Below are 20,582 nucleotides of genomic sequence, written 5' to 3'. Positions count from 1 at the left end.
ATCATAAAACTGCAGAAGGAAGCATACCTGGACTTTTGACTCAACACCCACTTGCTTGAGACCCTCCTTTTAACCCTATAAATTCATCCCCTAGCTTGTACTGAGGCTCTTCTTTTGGAGAAGTGCCCCGGCAGATCTTTCTCCTCTAATAAAGCCTGCATACCTGGTATTCAAGTGCCATCTCATTCTTACATATAGAACAGCATTTACCAACAGCATTTACCTGCTATTGTGTCAGGTATGTAAAACATTTATCACTACTGTGTTATTTTGTAGTCTTGATATGTAGGAATGTTTTTCCTTTTAATAGATTCTATAGATAAATGTTGTAAACTTAACAGTAAATGACTTTTGTCATTTCCCCCAACCAGTATGTGATCATGTCTATATAACCAACATCAGGACTATAATCAAGGCTGCACAATTTGGGTTAACTCTACCCCCCTGTAAGTCATATGTAGCCGGCTTAATAATAAATCTCCTAAAATTTCTCCTGCCTTGGTATCTCTATGTAACTCACGGATCAAAGTGCAGTACTTTATAACAGAGGGAGCCAGCTTCTTCAAGGAATTAATGCAAAGTCTCAGTTAAGAAAAAGCAGTGTAGCATTTTTATTTTTGAGTTAAAGTAGTGGTTAACTTGTACTACATTTCTTAACAAGTATATGAAAATTTTAATTTGAATATTAATGTTGTTTGCAGACAGCTTGGCTGAAAGTTTATTTTCAAGTATTAAAAATGACTTTTTTGCCCTGCCTGGGTAGTTCAGTTAGTGTAATACCCTGATACACCAAGGTTGTGGTTTTGAACCCTGGTCAGTGTGACATTCAAATAAAAGCCATAAAATACATTAATGGGCTTTGGAAATAACTTCAAAGGAACTAGTCCAGTAAATACAGCTCATTCCCGGAATAGATGAGACTAGACTCCCAGGATGAATAAGAACAGATGAGTCCTAGAGATAGGGAAGTTGTTAGACTCCCAGGATGACTAGGAGCTGATGAGTCCTTGAGATAAGGAAGTCGTAAAAACTCCTAAGATAGTTAATGTAACCACATCCTAGGGGATAGATAGGGACATTTCCAGCTGGGGGCTTTCAATTGTATGACTGGTTACTAAGGCACATGACTAAAATTTAATTTGGGGGAGCCAATTGCTAAACGCCAAATTTGCTTCTGTATGAACCGCTTGCTTGCTACGCTATAAAAACCCCTAGACTGGCCCTGGCCGGTTGGCTCAGCGGTAGAGCGTCGGCCTGGCGTGCAGGGGACCCGGGTTCGATTCCCGGCCAGGGCACACAGGAGAAGCGCCCATTTGCTTCTCCACCCCCTCCCCTCCTTCCTCTCTGTCTCTCTCTTCCCCTCCCGCAGCCAAGGCTCCATTGGAGCAAAGATGGCCCAGGAGCTGGGAATGGCTCCTTGGCCTCTGCCCCAGGCACTAGAGTGGCTCTGGTCGCAGCAGAGCGACGCCCCGGAGGGGCAGAGCATTGGTCGGGCGCATGCGGAAGTCTGTCTGACTGTCTCTCCCCGTTTCCAGCTTCAGAAAAATACAAAAAACAAACAAACAAACAAAAAAAACCCTAGACTGTAGGCACTCGGTGTGACTCCGGTGACTACCACCAGAGTTCACCCTGCGCAGGGTTTTTTTTTTTTTCTTCTTTTTCTCTTGGCCATAAAACTTTGTCTAAAACTCTCCAAATGTCTCCAGTGTTTGTTTTACCCGGCGAGTGCAACAGTCAGGGAACATACAAGAATCAACCAATGAATGCATAAATAAATGGAACAACAAATCAATGTTTCTGTCTTTGTCATTGCCTCTGTCTCTGTTTCTCTCTCATCCTCTCTCCCTCTATCTCTTTCTTTTTCTTTCTTTTCTCAAAAATATAGTAAGATAAAATAAAATGACTTCTGCAACCTGGTGTCTGTTTTCATTTTGCTTGAGTTTTAAGTTCTATCTATTTTCCTTATGAAAGACCCACTGATGCTATGGTATCTTTTCTCTTCTCCCAACTTATCTCAATTATAAATTGTCACTAACATGTAATTACTATTAATTTATAAATGCTTGTGGTTTTGTTGTAAGGTACCAAAAACTGCAAAATTAATATTGTTATTCTAGGAGGAAAGATCAGGCTTTCCTGTCCTGTCCATTCTTTGGGGAGGGAAGGGAGAAGAATTTAGAGGTTTCTAGCTTGCAAGAACAATGGGTCATTTAATTTTAAATCTAAAATAAAGGTTAACTGAGAAACTTCTTCTCTTTCAATAGGAGACAGAATTTACATACCACCCTACATTGGTTGAAGTTTCTCTCCCTTCCTAGAATCTTGAGAGTAAAATACCTTTAGGCTAGTGAGGGAAGATGAACCCTAAAAGATTTGTAAACATCTTTGATTGTTTTACCTTGAAAGTTTTAATGTTTCTGTATAGCCTCTAAACAAATGTCATAAGCTTGTGCCATGATGTCATGCTCCCGGCTGCCCGTGTGTGATCAAGGGTATATAAACAGCCCCTGAAATATTTTTGGGGCTCGCACATGATTTGGGTCTGCTGCCCCGTGTCAGCCATATGTGGCCGGCATATTTAATAAATCTTCTTTAATAAAACTCTTCAAAATTCATCTGGACTTGTTTTCTCTATGTAAACTTGTGAAATTGAGGTACGGGTACTTTATAACAGTTTAAACATAAAAAGAACACTTAAAGGGACAAAAGCCTCTGTAATCTTTGATAGATATGTGTATTCCAAACTGCCCTCTTGATGTTCCATTTATCTGTCAGACCTCACCCTTACTGGACTATAGCCCCTGAGACAGAGGAATTCCAAAAAGTTGACAAGCCGCCCCAAGGAGGGGCTCCGGACATACCAGGACTTTTAATTCAACACCCACATGCTCGAAGCCCCCCAAGGAGGAGCATTCTGGACATACCAGGACTTTTGCCTCAGTACCCCTTCAGGCTCTCCCAAACACTATATAACTGCCCCTAGTCTGTAACCGGCACTCTGCTCCCCCGGGAGAAGTGCCCAGCAAGTTTCCTTTCTTCCTTTCAATAAAGCCTGTTACTCTGGTCTTTCAGACTCCAATAGACTCCAACATTTGATGCTGAAACCCAGGACAGGGTACTAACTGCCTGGATGATCCCTCTTTCCCGTCCCAACTAACAACCAGGGAAGCAATGGGCAGCGGCAGCTCATCCCGGGCTTACTCCCTGATTCTGTTTGGACGTGTAATTGTAGGTCGATTGGCCAGCAGTCTAACCCTATGCTGAACCCCTGCTGGACCAGAAAGGTAAGGAGTTTCTCCCTTCCCCTTCTGTGGTTGGCCTCCAAATTTCTTTCTAAAAACACCCCTTCCTGGTCAGACAGTTTTCTTTGACACGTCTCACATTTTGAGCGTTTGCCTTTCAGTCTCAGTGGACTGCACAGAAGACTAGGTGCCAAGCCAAACCTCTCCACTCTCTCAGACTTCTCATACTTGGAGCTCTCTGACAGGTGGTGACGACCTCTATCAGGGACGACTTTCCCACACGGAGATTCTTTCCTCTTGGGACAGTGACAAAAGGTGGGGACGCCCCCTCTTGCTCACCTGTCTCCACTATGGGCTCTTCAGAGTCTAAGCCTTCCGACCAGACTCCTCTAAGATGTCTCATAAAAAAACCTCACCAAACTCGGTCTCTCAGATCTCAAACCAAAGAAATTAATCTTCTTCTGTAACATGGCATGGCCCCAATACAAACTAGAAAATGACTCCCATTGGCCTGAAAACGGGACATTTGATTACAATATCCTAAGAGATCTTGACAATTTCTGCCACCAGATGGGGAGGGCATCAGAAATTCCTTACATTCAGGCTTTTCTTCTCCCTTCTCTCCTGTCCTTAATTTCTGTGCCTTCTATTCTACATGCAGGCCGTTTTGGCCAAAGAAACCTCACCTAAAACCTTTGCTCCTAATCTTTCCTTCTCTGTGAACTACCAACTCTCTCCTTCCTGCCTCACCCCTCTCTTGGGACCCCTCTCTAGTCCCTCAGCAAATCTTTTTTGCTGGAGTCTCTTCCCTCCAGAAAACCCCCTCCCTTCACTAAATCCTGTTTTCTCTTTCTCCTTCCCTGCTGGTTGGGGGCCTCTCCCTTCTCTACTGTGTTCTTCATCCCCTCCCCCCTCCTTAGAAGCTGTGGCTCTGGCTGTGGTGCCTGTCTCATCTCTGACCTCTCTTCCCTCCTTAAAAAATGCAGTTCTGTCTGTCTCCTCTCCAACCCCTCCTCTCTCCTTACAAACTATAACTGTGCCTCTTTCCTCCTTGCCCCCTCCCCTCTCCTCAAAGCTCTAAATCTTTTTTGACTCCTCTGACCATGTGGCACCACACCAGTACTTTACCCTCCTCCTCCTCCTCCTGCAGATTCTGACCCTCTTTCTTTTCCATCCAGCTGCTCACACTGTCCATCCGTCTGCTCTCTCTCTTCCTCCCCTCTATGCTGGCAACTCTCTGCCATCTTGAAAAGCTTAAAAAAACAAAGTTGTCTATTGAACTGTGTGAATGAATAATCTGTCTTGTCTCTTTGTTTTGTCAGAAAATACCTCTAGTATTTAATTAAAACAAGTAAAGCATGCTCATTTAAATTTCTTAATTCATAATATGTGAAGTTTTTGTTTAATGTGTAACAGTGTCTGTTTCTAAGGCCTTAAACCAATAATTACCCACCTCTTAAACCAGGCTTACTCATCCTCACGGACTCTCCCTGCAATACCCCCACCCTTACTTTTTGAAAACCTTCAGGGGCTTATCGCCTTGTACAAGCCTTACACCTAATCAATGAGGCAGTAATTCCTTTCTATCTAGTAGTCCCTAATCTCTATAAGTTACTGTCACACATTTTCTCAAACACCACTCACTTCAGGGTTCTAGACCTAAAGAATGCCTTCTTTACCATTCCTCTACACCCTGACTCTTACTTTCTGTTTGCCTTTACCCGGACACTAATGCAGCCCAGCACTTACATGAACTATCTTACCCCAGGGGTTCAGAAACAGTCCACACCTGTTTCGGCAGGCACTAGCTCAGGCTTTAGCAGCATGCAATCTCAAAACTAGTTCTCTCTTACAATATGTAAATAACTTACTCCTCTGCAGCCCCTGACTGCCTCAAGGAGACACACCGCCACCCTTCTTAACTTCCTCGCTATGGAGTGATATCATGTCCTCTGTGCTAAGGCTCAACTTTATTGTCAGTCCATAGTCTATCTAGGCATCACCTTAACCCCCACCACCTGAAGTCTCACCCTAGATCAAACTCAGACCCTCCACAGTCTCCAACCACCTACCGCCAGAGATCAAATCTTTTCTTTCCTCTAATAGGCTTCTTTAAACACTGAATTCCCAATTTTGCTCTTAGTCAAGCCCTTCAGTGAAATCTTCTGAGCATGGCTTTTAAGGTCTATAATGACCAAGAAAGTACAGAAAAGGCAAAAAAGGCCCAAAAGAAGTCAGGAAATACCAGCTTTTGGCCCCAGTGCCCTAAAGGGCTTTATAAGATTCCATCAGGGCTCTACTTCAAGAGTAGAAAAAAGGTTATTGAACTGAAGCCTGCCAGGCTTCTGGCCCCATCAAGGGACACTTCCCTCTGCTGTGGAAAGAGGGGCATGAGAAGGTAAGCTGCCGCCGTGCTCCATGGAAGGAGGGTTCAGTCTTTTCTAGGCCTGTTCCAGCTACCTGTGACCTGACCTTGCCCAGCGTGCTGGGAATTGCCACTGAAGGCCCAAGGACATCGTTCATGAGACTAAGCTATTTCTTCCAAATAGCAGATAAGCTAATCTCATTTTTTGTAAACACAAGGGCCATCTACTATGCCTAGCTTGAATATTTAAGTTTTATTTATCCCTCAAAGCTACTGTGGGTATTGACAGTCTAATTTTGTTACTTTATTTAATGTATAGTATCTCCTTTATTCCTCTTGTCTCAATGCCTTATGCCTATTATAGGCTGGGACCTGCTGCTAATTCCAGCTAGAAGCAGTAGTCACTAGGACTTAAACTCTAACTGCAAAGTGTAGAAATGTAACCACCCTTTCCCTAAGTACTTGCAGGATTTATAGGTTACTCAGCAAACTGTTCAAAGACTGTCCAAGAGGCACTTCCAGCATTACTTCACTCAAGGACTGACTTTCACATGGACAGGTCCACACACTGTGATCCTGACCACTCCCATTGCTGCTAAAATAGAAAAATGGTATGCCTTACTCCAACCACAAACCTGAAGCTGGTTGGTCTACATATGGCAAATATATAAAAAAAACTAAGGATTAAAGGCTTTAATCACTGTAAAAAAAATAGAAGACTGGATAAAGAAGATGTGGCACATATACACCATGGTATACTATTCAGTCATAAGAAATGATGACATCGGATCACTTATAACAAAATGGTGGGATCTTGATAACATTATACAGAGTGAAATAAGTAAATCAAAAAAAACAAGAACTGCAGAATTCCATACATTGGTGGGACATAAAAATGAGACTAAGAGACCTGGACAAGAGTGTGGTGGTTACAGGGGGAGGGAAGGAGGGAGAGGGGGAGGGTGTGGGGGAGGGGCACAAAGTAAACTAGATAGAAGGTGATGGAGGACAATCTGACTTTGGGTGATGGGTATGCAACAAAATTGAATGACAAAATAACCTGGAAATGTTTTCTTTGAATATATGTACCCTGATTTATTGATGTCACCACATTAAAATAAAAAATTATTTATATTAAAAAAAACAAAAAAAATAAGGACTCTTTTTTAAAATTATTTATTTATTTATTTATTCATTCATTTTTAGAGAGGAAAGAGAGAGGGCGAGAAAGAGACAGAGAGAGAGGAGAGAGAGACAGAGAGAGAGAGAGTACTGGGGAGGAGCTGAAGCATCAACTCCCATATGTGCCTTAACCAGGCAAGCCCAGGGTTTCGAACCTGCGACCTTAGCATTTCCAGGTCGACGCTTTATCCACTGCTCCACCACAGGTCAGGCACTAAGGACTCTTTTAATCAGGCTTTGGGAAAAGGGAAACTAGGATAAAAAGAAAGGCAACTTAATTGTCACTAAAGGTTAAAGATTTTTAAATCAAGAGTTCTGACTAGAAAGGAATTGTATGGTTTTGATAATAGAAGGTATAAGGTATGGAAATACTTTTGAAAGAAAAAGGGAAAGCAAGTTGTTATGAAGGCCAGTTATTTCTGGATAAGAAAGTGCATGAAAGCTGAAGGTTTAAGTAAGTTGTAGAAGGTTTGTGCAGGCTATAGGTTTGTACCGAGAAAAAAGAAGTTGTACAGTCAGAAAACTGGTTTTCAAAGAATGTTTAATCAGTCACCCTAGCTAACAATCCTCTACTCTCCCCACTTATTGGGATGACTTTTCCTCTACCCTGACCATCTGGAGCTCAGAAACAGAGAAACAAAACCAACCCTTTGTCCTTCTATTCTCTGTTCACCTCTCAGCCTACCTCACCCAATCAGGTGTTTTCTACTCATATGAGACCAACTCCTATATGTGTCTCCTTACTAATTGTACAGAAACCTGTACCCTAATCTGTCTCACCCCAAATATTAACCTAATACCACCCCATGAGCCTCTTCCAGTTCCTAATACACTATCCATCAATCTAAGGACCAAACGAGCTATACAGGTAATTTCTCTCCTTGTTGCTTTAAAAATTTCTATAAAAGTAGATCCAGGGACAAGGGGACTAGCCACACTGCCCTGTCTTATTCCTACTCTCTCTCTTTCTCTCTCTCTCTCTCTCTGAAGCCTAGCGAATTCGTAAACATGTAGTCAGTGGTTTCACACAACTTGGGTATCTTGACAATTGCCTTTCATTAGTCCACTCACTCTCCTATTTATTTTTCTAACTTTTAGTCCCTGCCTCTTACTTTTGTTCACTAGTTTCTTACAGAACTGCATGCAGACCTTCGCCAATCAAAAAATTGGAAAAATCTACCCAACCCTACACACCAACCTTGAAACCTGCCCTCGCGAAACAAAAAATCTGAAACCCTATATCAGCACCTCCTAAATCCTATCTTTCAACCCTTACAGGTCCCCTAACCCTAAAGCTCTCCCATACCCTTGAAGAAGTAGGAGAATGAATAGCATTCACTTCTTAACGCTTCTCAGTCTTTATACCCTTCACATAGTAAGGGGACAAGATTGCTGGGTCTTCTTGGCTGAAGAAGAGCATACAAACGGACATGAAACATTTCTTTTAGCTTAAACTAACTGTTCTCTCCAGGGCTGCCAGGAAAGAATATCTCTAACTTTACCATGGAAGAACTTTCACCCCCGCTATACAACCCTCCTTATCTCTGCATTCCTAATCTCCAAATACTTGCCTCTTTTTTAAAAAAAATCAAATTCCTACAGGCCTGGATGAGAGAAATCTCTAGGATTACCTACAATCAAATGATCCTACACTCCTATTCCCCAATACCCCAAGGAGAACTTCACAAGGGAAATATTAAATAGGTAGAGATGACAGCAGAAAGAAGTTCTGCTTCTCAGGCCCATCAGCCTGAGAAGTTCCCTCCTGAATGTTCTCCAAACTCCCTTCCTTTTCAACCTCATATATTCAGTCCTTCTAAAAACTTACACCAACAGGTTCCCTGTCTCTAAAAATTTCCACATGTCCTCCCATTTGAGAGGAACCAGACCAGTACGTCTCATGAGGCTCATCCAGGAGACTATGTATCACCATGTCACTCTGTCCACTTGGCACTCACAGCAAGGAATTCACAATTATTTCCTCGCAAAATGTTTTTACTTCCTCACTGAGGTTTTCGAGGACATCATTTGGTTCAGACCTCACAGCATGGAAACTGATGTCTTCCTTAACTGGATGAGGAACTGGCTTGGCAAGGTTCTTTCCTTGAGTTCTCTCCAGAAGAAGCAATAATTTTCCAATTTTTTCTTTCCTTTCTCCTCATCACCCCTTACCATATATTATAAAATTAATAACTGCCTTTCTTTTATATGTAACCACAGAGTTGAGGAATGATAGATATGTGTATTCCAAACTACCCTCTTGATGTTCCGTTTATCTGTCAGACCTCACCCTTACTGGACTATAGCCCCTGAAACAGAGGAATTCCAAAAAGCTGACAAGCTGCCCCAAGGAGGGGCTCCGGACATACCAGGACTTTTGATTCAACACCCACATGCTTGAAGCCCCCCAAGGAGGAGCATTCTGGACATACCAGGACTTTTGCCTCAGTATCCCCTCAGGCTCTCCCAAACACTATATAACTTGCCCCTAGTCTGTAACAGGTGCTCTTCTCCCCAGGAGAAGTGCCCGGCAGGGTTTCTTTCTTCCTTTCAATAAAGCCTGTTACTCTGGTTTTTCGGACTCCCATGGGTTCCAACAATCTTAACCTCTAGAGATGGATATTTTTATATGTATTTACATATATGCCATCAGGGTAATCATAATATACAAATTACTGTGCCACTTGTTTTTGTACATATCTTGAATTTCCATGATAGTATTTATAGATATTCTTTATTATTTGTAATTTTGGTTTATCTGTATCCAGCATGTTATCCCAATAAATTTAATAAAAATACAATGATGTAGAGCATTCAGAGATACAAGTGAAAAATTGAAATTATAATTCAAAAAACAAAAAATTAATATAAATTTAGAATTTTAAATTTAGGGTTGCTGAGTTACTCTAACAGTTAATGTCGGCCAGTCATGCAAGTGAATGTTAGGACGTTTAGAATTAAGAAAAACCATAGACATTGGCAACAGTATGGTAATTACCAGAGGGAAAGGAGAATGAGGGGGAAGTAGCAAATGGTAAAAGAAAATAAAGGGCAAAGGGAGTCAAATATATGGTGAAAGAAAGACTTTTGGTGTTGAACACACAATGCAATATACAAATGATATATTATAAAATTGTACACTTGAAACCTATATTATTTTATTAGCCACTGTCACCCCAATAAATTTAATAAAATTTTTAAAAAATTAAAAACACTGAAAATTAGAATGGGACACTTAAGAGGGTATAGAGAACTGCATGGAGGGCTCTGAATTCTAACAGCATGAGCCTTCTCTACTTGTCAAAGAAACCCTTTCTTTCTTCTAATCCTGCTGATTACCCTTCCTCCCCAACTATCAAACACAGGGTGTCTTTTTCAACCCTAACCAATTCTCCAAATCCCAATTGGGTGTCCAACAGTTCAATTTAATTCTGACTCTGTCTACCTGGAGTTAGCATCAAATTCCACAAATTAAAGACTCAGTTGCACAAGGCTGCTCCCAGTTCAGATGCCAACCATGTAACGGGCGCATAGGCTACCCATATATCTGCAAAGCTGATAACAAGTCCAGGAGTTCCTTAACCCACCCCCTCATGTTCACTAGAATGACTCACAGAACCTGGGAAAGTGCTTCACATACTATTACCAGTTTATTATAAAGGACAGGACTTAAAAATAGTCAGTGGGAAAAGATGCACAAGGCCAGGGTAGAAGGAGGGGTATAGACCTTCTATGTCCTTTCTGGGCAACCCATTCTGCTAACACATTGGTGCACTCTGAACCTTGTCATCTAGGAGATTTTATGGAGATTTCAATATATTTGATAAAATTGATTAAATCATTGGCCATTGGTGATTGAACTCAATCTCTGGGTCCCCTCACCTCCCTGGAGATTGGGGGATAGGGTTAAAAATTCTAGTCCTTTAATAATGCCTTGGTCTTACCAATCATCTTGTTAGCACACAGTACATACTCTTATTACGCAGGAGATTCCAAGGGTTTTAGGAATTTTGTGCCAGAAACCAGGAACAAAGACCAAACTGTAAAGCCAGTAGCCAGGGCCACTATCACAGCCACCTGGCCCATGCAGGTTCGCATTGGATTCAGACAGATGGTAATGAAACAACAGAGCCACAAACTGGTGAGCCATTATCTTTAATCCTAGCTTGCAGCTGGCGGGCAAGTAAAAACACACACTGGGCTCCAAAACCCACTCATTCAGTGCTCACAAAGCTACTGCCTTATCTGAGTTTCCTAGAATCAAATGTTTCTAGCTCACCAGACTTATTCACCTCTGTCCCCCATCTCCTTCCTTCTCCCTGCACAAACTTTGCACAAACTGGCTTCTCACTCAGCATTCCACCATCTTGGCTGCTTCTCCTGGCCTCCTCCACATGGCCTTTCTGTGTTCTCCTCTCTAATGCTAATCTCAGGAATCAAGAGAGAGCAAGCTCCCGATCTGCCCCACTTTATAGTGCAGAAATCAAAACCTTTAATCCAATATACAAAATAGGGAAGTCTCTAATACAAAGTCACTTATCTGGGGCATGATGGGATTATACCACCCCACATCAAAAAGGGTGGGAAAGGCTTAGTCCTAAAACTAAGCCTTAGGCTATAAGAATCCTGCCTGTTTACAGCCTACCCCCACACCCAATGCAACTATAAGTGAGCAAACATATATATCATATTTACAAACTTATTTGACCAACACCAAACCATACCTCCCTTTTAAAAAGATATTGTAATGCCTTGTTTGCAGGTTGAATTGTAAGCCCTCAATCCCCTAAATTCATGTTAAAGTCTTTAAATTTTTTTTTTGATTAACTGGGATGACACTGGTTAATAGTTGGACTTGCATATGGAGGCCTTAACCCAAAGTAATAGTGTGATTTTATTTTGAGACAGGATCTTTACAGGTGTCAGGGTACAATGAGGTTATTGGAGTGGATAGAATTACAATATGACTGAAACATCTGGAATATCTTTTGCATGTGGACATCCAGTTTTCCCAACACCATTTATTGAAGAGACTATGCTTTCCCCATTGTATATTCTTGGCTCCTTTGTCATAAATGGATTGCCCATACATGTGTGGGTATTTTTCTGGGCTCTCTATTCTGTTCCATTTATATGTGTGTCTCTTTTTATGCTAATACCATATATTTTCATTACTATGCTTTGCAAGATAGTTTAAAATTAGGAAACATGATGCCTTCGGTATTGTTCTTCTTTCTCAAGATGATTTTGGCTACTTGAGGTCTTTTGTGGTTCCATACAAATTTTAGGATTTTTCTATTTCTGTAAAAAATGCCATTGAAATGTGGATGGCAGATCATATGATTTAAAATATATTTGTAACAGAACCCCTCTCATCACCCATCTGGGTAAAACCTTCCATTGTTAGAAACTTTTCAATGTAGCTACCCCTGATTGAAGCTTTAGTCATTTCAGTTGGGCTTTGGTATGGGTGCCAGATCACCTTTGTTAATTTTGCAATTGTTGGGCAAACAAGTTTGTAACAGGTGTGCTCACTTGTATTTTGCCTAATTGTTCCATTGGCACAGGGCAGTGCCTTGTGTGTCTAGTCTATGGAAGGCTGTGGGTGCTTGCCCTCAGGGCGGCAGATTGCAGATTGCGTTCTGCCTTCCTGCTTGGGAGGGGCCGTTGTTTGCTATTGTTTGCTGGAGAAGGGCTTTCCCTTCCAGCCTGTTTTGCAGAGGAGTGTAGAGAGAGCCGAGAGAGCTAAGGGGCTTGGGAGCCCTGCTAAGGCTGGGGGTGGGGAGGCTATGAGTCTGCTGAGTCCAGAATGCTGAGGGGCTTGGGAGCCTTAAAAGAAAGGGAAGTGGTCTTCCCTGCCTGTTTGATTGTCCACCATTACGAGACTTTAATAAGTGAAATTGCCCACTATTTTCTGACAACACTGTTTTTACTGTCTGCCCAAATCCAATGGGAAGGTGCACGGCCATAGCTGTGGCCACTGACCTCACAGCAGCCACGAACCCCTTGATGTAAAATATATTTACAGCTTTAACTCCAAGGCCCAAGGCAAGTGAATCAGTTTTTATATAATACCACAAAGAGCCACAAAAACAAGACTTAAGTCAACTCAAGTGATATCCACTTGGAAGGCATACCCTGGTCCCAGATCTCAGTTGACATTGTTGTGGTCTGAAGGCCTGCTGCTGAAGATGACATTACCTCGGATGGCATCACCTCAGCCCAAGATCTCACTATTAGAGATGACTTTGGCCTTTGCACCAGAGATAACTTTACCCGAGACACTCAAACATTTACCCCAGCAATGCCCATAGAATGTCTCTCCTAAGCTGCTGACAGTTTGGATATGGGACATTTAATGATTTTCTTCCTTTGATGTTAAGAATTGCATTATGATTATTGAGATTACTCTCTGGCTTAGCTCATGGTCCTGGTTTATTCTTTGCTCTTTGCTAAAATGTACACCATATTCTCCCATATCTAAAGGGAAATCTGGTAGAGTGACTACTCTCAGTGTCATTCTAAAATTAGTGGAGATGATTGCTTTCTCCAGGAAGCACAAACCTCATATCAGTCAACTGCTTGACCCTTTTAAGAGAGAACTACCCACTCCCTAGTGCCTTCTTCTACTTTCTTCTCCAGCCTTCCACCAAGGCTTTGACAGAAGATGTCAAAACATCGCAAGGCCAATTGTATCAACTAGGTCTTTTATTTTCTGTACTTTGATGCTTTGACATCTGGAGGCTTGCTGAGTTAGAAGTACTGTCCTTCCCAAGGGTTAGCCAATCCCTGGAGATAATAATTTATTCCAAGAGCATACCTTTCAAATACATATTAAACAATCCAGAACCCATACCCCAACCATCTACTTTATTAAAGTCTCACACTCTGGGCCACTATTTCCCTACCCTAATCACCCCAGAACCAGGTACCAGACAATCTGCTAGATACCAGATCATTCCTATGTCCCAGAACCTGTTGAAATGATTCAATCTAGCCAATCCTAAATCTGCTTTCCCTACATCACCCATTTCTTCTCACATAAACCACAACAGAGGCCCTTACCACAGTTTCTTCCTGCCCTCTGGCTTCCTGTGGTGTGGCAATGTGAGTGTAATTAGCTTCCTTTTAAATGATAGTGTAAAATACAGTCCACCTTCTGGTCTGTTTGCCTATATTTTAAAACGGCCTTGTGCTTATCTTTATCTTTGATCTGACTACTTGCATGGAAAGTGAATAGTTTTCAGTCTGTATCCCTCACTAGGCCAGGGATTCTATCTAAACCCAAGTTGTAGGTATATGTATAGTTAGTTTACAACACATGTATTGTTTTTTATCTCAACTAAAATTATATTTAGAGTTGGTCCACCTTTTTAAATATTTGGCATTGTTTCCCCATCTCTGACCCCATTTTTAAACTACAGTGGCCAAAACTCCATGTGGTATTCCAACTTTGAGCCTATAGCATGAGGCGGCATACAGGAGTGGAAATGAACTATTCTGATTTCCAGTTGGTTCTGCCATGAACTCTCACTTTCTCTTTGGCTAGGTTATTTTATACATCCTCTGGGACTTAATTACTCATCTACATAACAAGACCTGTGACCTAGGTATTTCTGAGACACTGCTATCTTGTAGGACTTTCATGTGGTGACAGAAATGTTCTGTGGCTGGAAGTAAAGGGATGGAAATATATATATATTTAATGAAAAAAAAAGAAAAGCAAAGACAGCAATGCTTGTACTAGAAAAGATAGATTTTAAAACAAAGGCTACAAAAAGATACAAAGAAGAACCCAGAAATTCCACTTCTGGGTATTTATCAAAAGAAACCTAAAACATTAAATCAAAAAAGAGTATGCATCCATATGTTCATTACAGCATTATTTACAGTAGTCAAGATATGAACATGACCTAAATGTCCATCAATAGATGAATGGATAAAGAAGACGTGATGCATATATACAAAGCAATATGACTTAACCATAAAAAAGAATGAAATCTTGCCGAATCATATTGTCTGCAACAACATGAGTGGATTTAAATGGTACTGTGCTGAGTGAATTAAGTCAGACACAGAGAGACAAATAACATGATTTCACCTATATGTGAATCTAAAAAACAGAATAAATGAACAAGCAGAACAGAAACAGATTCACAGATACAGAGAACATTCTGATAGTTGCCAAGTAAGAGGTGGGTTGAGGGACCTGGGTGAAAAAGGTGAAAGAGTTAGAATTACAAATTGGTAGTTACAGAATAGTCATGGGGATGTAAAGTACAGCATAGAAAATATTTTCAGTAATATTGTAATAACTATGTATGGCGTCAGATGGATACTAGATTTAGTAGGGAGATCATAAGTTATATAAATGTCTAATCACTGAGCTGTACACCTGAAACTAATACATGTATTTTTTGCTCCATAAGACACATTTGACCATAGACATACTTAGGGTTTTAATGAGGAAAATAAGAAAAAAAAATATTCTGAACCAAATGATGTGTTAAAATATTTAATAAATTAACCATATTTTTTGCTCCATACGATGCACAGGCATATTCCTTTCCACTTTTGGGGGAAAAAAGTGCATCTTATGGAGAGAAAAATATGGTAATACAGTATGTCACCTGTAGTTGAAAACATTTTAAAATTATTTAAAATTTAAGTGGGGGCCCTGCACAGGTAGTTCAGTGGATAAAGCTTCATCTTGGCGCACTGAGGTTGCTGGTTCAATCCCCAGTAGGGCATGTATAAGAGATGATCAATGAGCGAACAACAAAATAGAACAACTAAGTGGAACAACCAGTTCATGCTTCTCTCTCTCTCCCAATTAATGAAAAAAAAGTTTTAAAAAGTAAAGTGGGGCCCTGGCCAGTTGGTTTAGTGGTAGAGTGTTGGCTCAGTATGTGGATGTCCTGGGCTCAATTCCCGATCAGAGCACACAAGAGAAGTGACCATCTTCTTCTCTATCCCTCCCTTTCCCGCTTCTCTCTCTCTCTTCTTCTGTAGCTATGGCTCAATGGTTCAAGTGCATTGGCCCCAGGCGCTGAAGATGGCTCCATGGAGTCTCTGCCTCAGGCACTGAAAATAGCTTGGTTGCAAGCTTGTCCCTAGATGGGCAGAGCATCAGCTCCAGATGGGAGTTGCTGGGTAGATACTGGTCAGGGTGCCTGCAGGAGTCTGTCTCTCTATCGCCCCTCCTCTCACTTGGAAAATAAGGGCAATAAAATAAATAAAGTGGGTTTCTTGCAGACAGAATACATTTGAGTCATGATTTTTGGTCCACTTTGGTAATCTTTTTTGTTTGTTTGTTTGTTTGTTTGTGACAGAGAGAAAGACAGAGAGAAGGACAGATAGGGACAGACAGACAGGAAGGGAGAGAGATAAGAAACATAAATTCTTTGTTGTGGCTCCTTAGGCTCCTTAATTGTTCATTGATTGCTTTCTCATATGTGCCTTGACCTGGGTGGGGTGAGGTGAGGGCTCCAGCTGAGCCAGTGACCCCTTGCTCAGGCCAGCAACCTTGTGCTCAAGTCAGCGACCTTGAGCTTTAAGCCAGCGAGCTTTGGGCTTCAAGCCAGTGACCATATGGTCATGTCTATGATCCTACACTCAAGCCAGCGACCTCGTGCTCAAGCTGGTGAGCCTGTACTCAAGCCGGAGACCTTGGGGTTTCGAAACTGGATCATCCACATCGCAGTTCGATGCTCTATCCACTGTTCCACTGCCTAGTCAGGCGGTAATCTGTTTTTTTAATTGGTGCACGTAGACCATTGACATGGGCCTGTGGTTTTTATGAAGTTCTGGCAGATCTCAATAGCAAATAGTCCTGCTTGGATATATTTTAATCATTGGTGAAATAAGGTAAATACTGCACCTAGCACAGTGTCTAGGATGTAATAAGTACTCAATAAACATTAGGCATCATTGTTAGAATTATGATTTTCACCTGTCAGCTTCAAATTTTACTTTTTTAAAAATTTTATTTATTCATTTTTAGAGAGGAGAGAGAGAGGGAGAGAGAGAAGGGGGGAGGAGCTGGAAGCATCAACTCCCATATGTGCCTTGACCAGGCAAGCCCAGGGTTTTGAACTGGCGACCTCAGCATTTCCAGGTCGACGCCTTATCCCAGGGGTCCCCAAACTTTTTACACAGGGGGCCAGTTCACTGTCCCTCAGACCATTGGAGGGCCGGACTATAAAAAAAACTATGAACATATCCCTATGCACACTGCACAGATCTTAATTTAAAGTAAAAAAACAAAACGGGAACAAATATAACATTTAAAATAAAGAACAAATAAATTTAAATCAACAAACTGACCAGTATTTCAATGGGAACTATGCTCCTCTCACTGACCACCAATGAAAGAGGTGCCTCCTCTGGAAGTGCGGTGGGGGCCGGATAAATGGCCTCAGGGGGCCGCATGTGGCCCGTGGGCCGTAGTTTGGGGACCCCTGCCTTATCCACTGCACCACCACAGGACAGGCCAAAATTTACTCTTTGAACATCCTTCAAGGTGCTTCAGTATGACTGAAGAGGTTGTTATTATTTGCCCATCTTGTTCCATTCATACGTTGTGACTTCCAAATTCTGTTTTAAGTCACATCAAAGTAAGCATTCATTTAGCTGACAACCTATAACAGGGCATATCTCCACATAAAACAAACCAATTATAGTCATTGCCAATAGCATTTTTTTTAAGGAACTGTCATTTTCATTAGTTGATTGCAAAGAACAGTGGTTAATTCCTCTCATCAGCCTGTAGCAGCAAATGTTAAAAAGGGCCTTATTGTGTGAATCTCCCTCAGTATTTTAAAAGCTACGTTTCTTAATTTGTCAAAATTTCCTGTGCCTAGACTAGATTTCCAGAGGCTACTTAATCCACTCTTCTGCCTCCTGCACTATTTCTAAGAACCTCTAAACAGAGCTTGTTTTCCTTGGCCACAGGCCATCAGGAGAGGTGAATTTGGCAGCATCTGTGGTTCAGGATTCTATTAGAAAGGGAGCCATGCAGGGGTGGGATTCAGCCGATTTGCACCAGTTTGGCAGAACCAATAACCTAATTTTTTTTTTTTGTATTTTTCTGAAGTGAGAAGCGGGGAGGCAGAGAGACAGACTCCTACATGTGCCTGACTGGGATCCACCAAGCAAGCCCACTAGGGAGCGATGCTCTGCTCCTCTAGGGCATTGCTCCATTGCAACCAGAGCCATTCTAGTGCCTGAGGTGAAGGCCATGGAGCCATCCTCAGCGCCCGGGCCAACTCTGCTCCAGTGGAGCCTTGGCTGCGTGAGGGGAAGAGAGAGATAGAGAGAAAGGATGGGGAAAGGGTAGAGAAGCAGATGCATGTTTCTCCTGTGTGCCCTGACTGGGAATCAAACCTGGGACTTTTACACGCTGGGCCGACGCTATACCACTGAGCCAACCAACCAGGGCTTGATACCTAATTTTTTGAGTTCAGTAAACAAGTTTTTAAAATGGCACTTGTAAACAGGGTTCCCTTTAAAGTGGGTGCCTGGGCAGCCACCCAACGTGGAAATCACAAATTTACGTTCCTTACTCTTTTTTTTTTTTTTTTAATATGAATGCTTCACAAATTTGCGTGTCATCTTTGTGCAGGGGCCATGTAATCTCTGTATCATTCCAATCTTAGTGTATGTGCTGCCGAAGCTAGTGCTCCCTACTCTTTTTTAAGGTTCCTCTGCACAACTGCGTATTCTAAGCACCTGTAATAATTTTCATTCAGTCCATAGGTGAAAAAAAATCGACAGAACTATGCTTGTAATATTTATTTATTCATTTCATAAAACGCATTATACCTTAGATGAAATACTACATTTTAATTCCCTCGTGTTTGTTACTTCAGTAAACAAACATATAACATAAAGAGAAAAAGTGCCAAACAACCAGGGGGTGACAAGCTGTCTTTGGAAATATCTCTCTCTCTTTTTTTTTTTTTTTACAGGGACAGAGAGAGAGTCAGAGAGAGGGATAGATAGGAACAGACAGACAGGAATGGAGAGAGATGAGAAGCACCAATCATCAGTTTTTTGTTGCGACACCTTAGTTCATTGATTGCTTTCTCATATGTGCCTTGACTGCGGGCCTTCAGCAGACCGAGTAACCCCTTGCTCGAGCCAGCGACCTTGGGTTCAAGCTGGTGAGCTTTTTGCTTAAGCCAGATGAGCCCGCGCTCAAGCTGGCGACCTCGGGGTCTTGAATCTGGGTCCTTGGCATCCCAGTCTGATGCTCTATCCACTGCGCCACTGCCTGGTCAGGCTGGAAATATCTTAAATAACCATTTTATTGTTTTTTGTCAGGTATTATTTAATATTTTTTCATTCATATTTTTATTTCTTATAACAATCTAGTTTTGTGTACCTCTTTTATTATTCTTATTTAAGTATTAAATGCATGAAATAACAAACTATCTTTTGGTATATCATTTTTTTTATACTTAAAATGGTCATTAGGGCAGAGAACCAGTTGTTAAATTATTGTAATTTCACCACTGGAGCCCTGCCTCAAAAAGTGATTTGCCAGTGCCCCAAAGGGGACAAGTCTGAAGCTACAATTAATTATAGGGCATGTTTAAGGAGCATATAGTGGGACCTCTCCCCTCATTGCATGAACTGGTGAGAGGAGGCATGTAGTCAGATGAAGTTGAGACAGAAACTTTGTTAATATAATCCAAAGGGATTTTCCTACAGGAGCAGCACAGAAAAGATTCTGTGCTCCTCTTCCTGATGTTCTACTATGAGGAAAGAATTTGAGGACGATATTCAACATGACCTTCAGAACCTTGCTTTGGACCCCCTGGTGGTGTCAGGACTCTAGAAGAACAGAGAGGTGGAAGAGACCTAGAAAAATGTAGAGGAAGGAAGAATCACGAGCAGGAACAGAGAGATGGGGACTTCCAATCACTGTTCCCTGTGGAAGAGATGTCAACTGGAGGGGATGAGACAAGTGTTGGACTGTGTCCTGGACTCTGGTCATTTGACTCTGAGGGCATTTTCTTCCTAGTAGCAGCCAGACCTGTTCACTGGACCAGACATTGTGAACACTGATGAGTAGCTTCCAGGAATGGAATTTGCCCTTCATTTGCAGGGTAGACTTTGACTGAAGCATCTGAGCCAACTGCAGAGCAGGAACCATGGGAAAGGGAGCAGCTGGTGTTGTTTGAGGGAGATCCTTTCTCAGGTGTGCCCTGTAGTCTTGTCGGCAGCCTGCCACTGAAGTCTGCCTCCCGCTATCCGGGACTCAGCACTGTGCCCCACTGCTGAGCAAGGCTGCAGTTTGCTGAGCAGTTAAGGAGAAAGATGAAAACACATCCTCCATTTTGGCCTTGATAAAAATTTGGGAACTGAACTTGCTTCCTGTCATTCATTTTCCAGGAATTGTTTCTAATCTGAGTTATGCTTAATCTTTTTGTTAAGCTTTTGCGTTGTCTTAAACTCCTTTATTCTAGTTTTTCCTTCTTTATTTTTCTTAAATTAACAAAAATTTTACTACTTCCCACCATAGTGGGAACTAGTCAAAAGTTTTGAATCTTTTATGTATCAATTTCTGTGAGTTGTTTATTATTTATGGAAACCATAGTAACAGGTTGGTAACAATCACACTGGTCACCTTAATTCAGCACAAGAGTAATTTATATCTTTTTGGCTGAGTTTATAGTTTAGTAGTGTTGTAAAGTACCCATATCTCAATTGCGCAGGTTTACGTAGAGACATCAAGTCCAGATGAATTTTGAAGGGTTTTATTAAAGCAGAAGATTTATTAAATATGC

The 20,582-nt window shown here is 41.6% G+C and overlaps 1 non-coding gene across 1 annotated transcript; it reads right to left on the bottom strand.

Annotated features, from left to right (window-relative positions):
- Positions 1-18,367: 18,367 nt before the first annotated feature.
- Positions 18,368-18,470, bottom strand: LOC136332742 (U6 spliceosomal RNA). The gene has a single exon (XR_010730894.1). It is a non-coding gene; the product is annotated as a U6 spliceosomal RNA (small nuclear RNA).
- Between the last annotated feature and the right edge of the window lie 2,112 nt (positions 18,471-20,582).

This window comes from Saccopteryx bilineata, chromosome 3, assembly GCF_036850765.1.
Source record: "Saccopteryx bilineata isolate mSacBil1 chromosome 3, mSacBil1_pri_phased_curated, whole genome shotgun sequence".
Classification (NCBI taxonomy): Eukaryota; Metazoa; Chordata; class Mammalia; order Chiroptera; family Emballonuridae; genus Saccopteryx; species Saccopteryx bilineata.
This window is presented reverse-complemented; position numbering and strand designations above follow the sequence as displayed.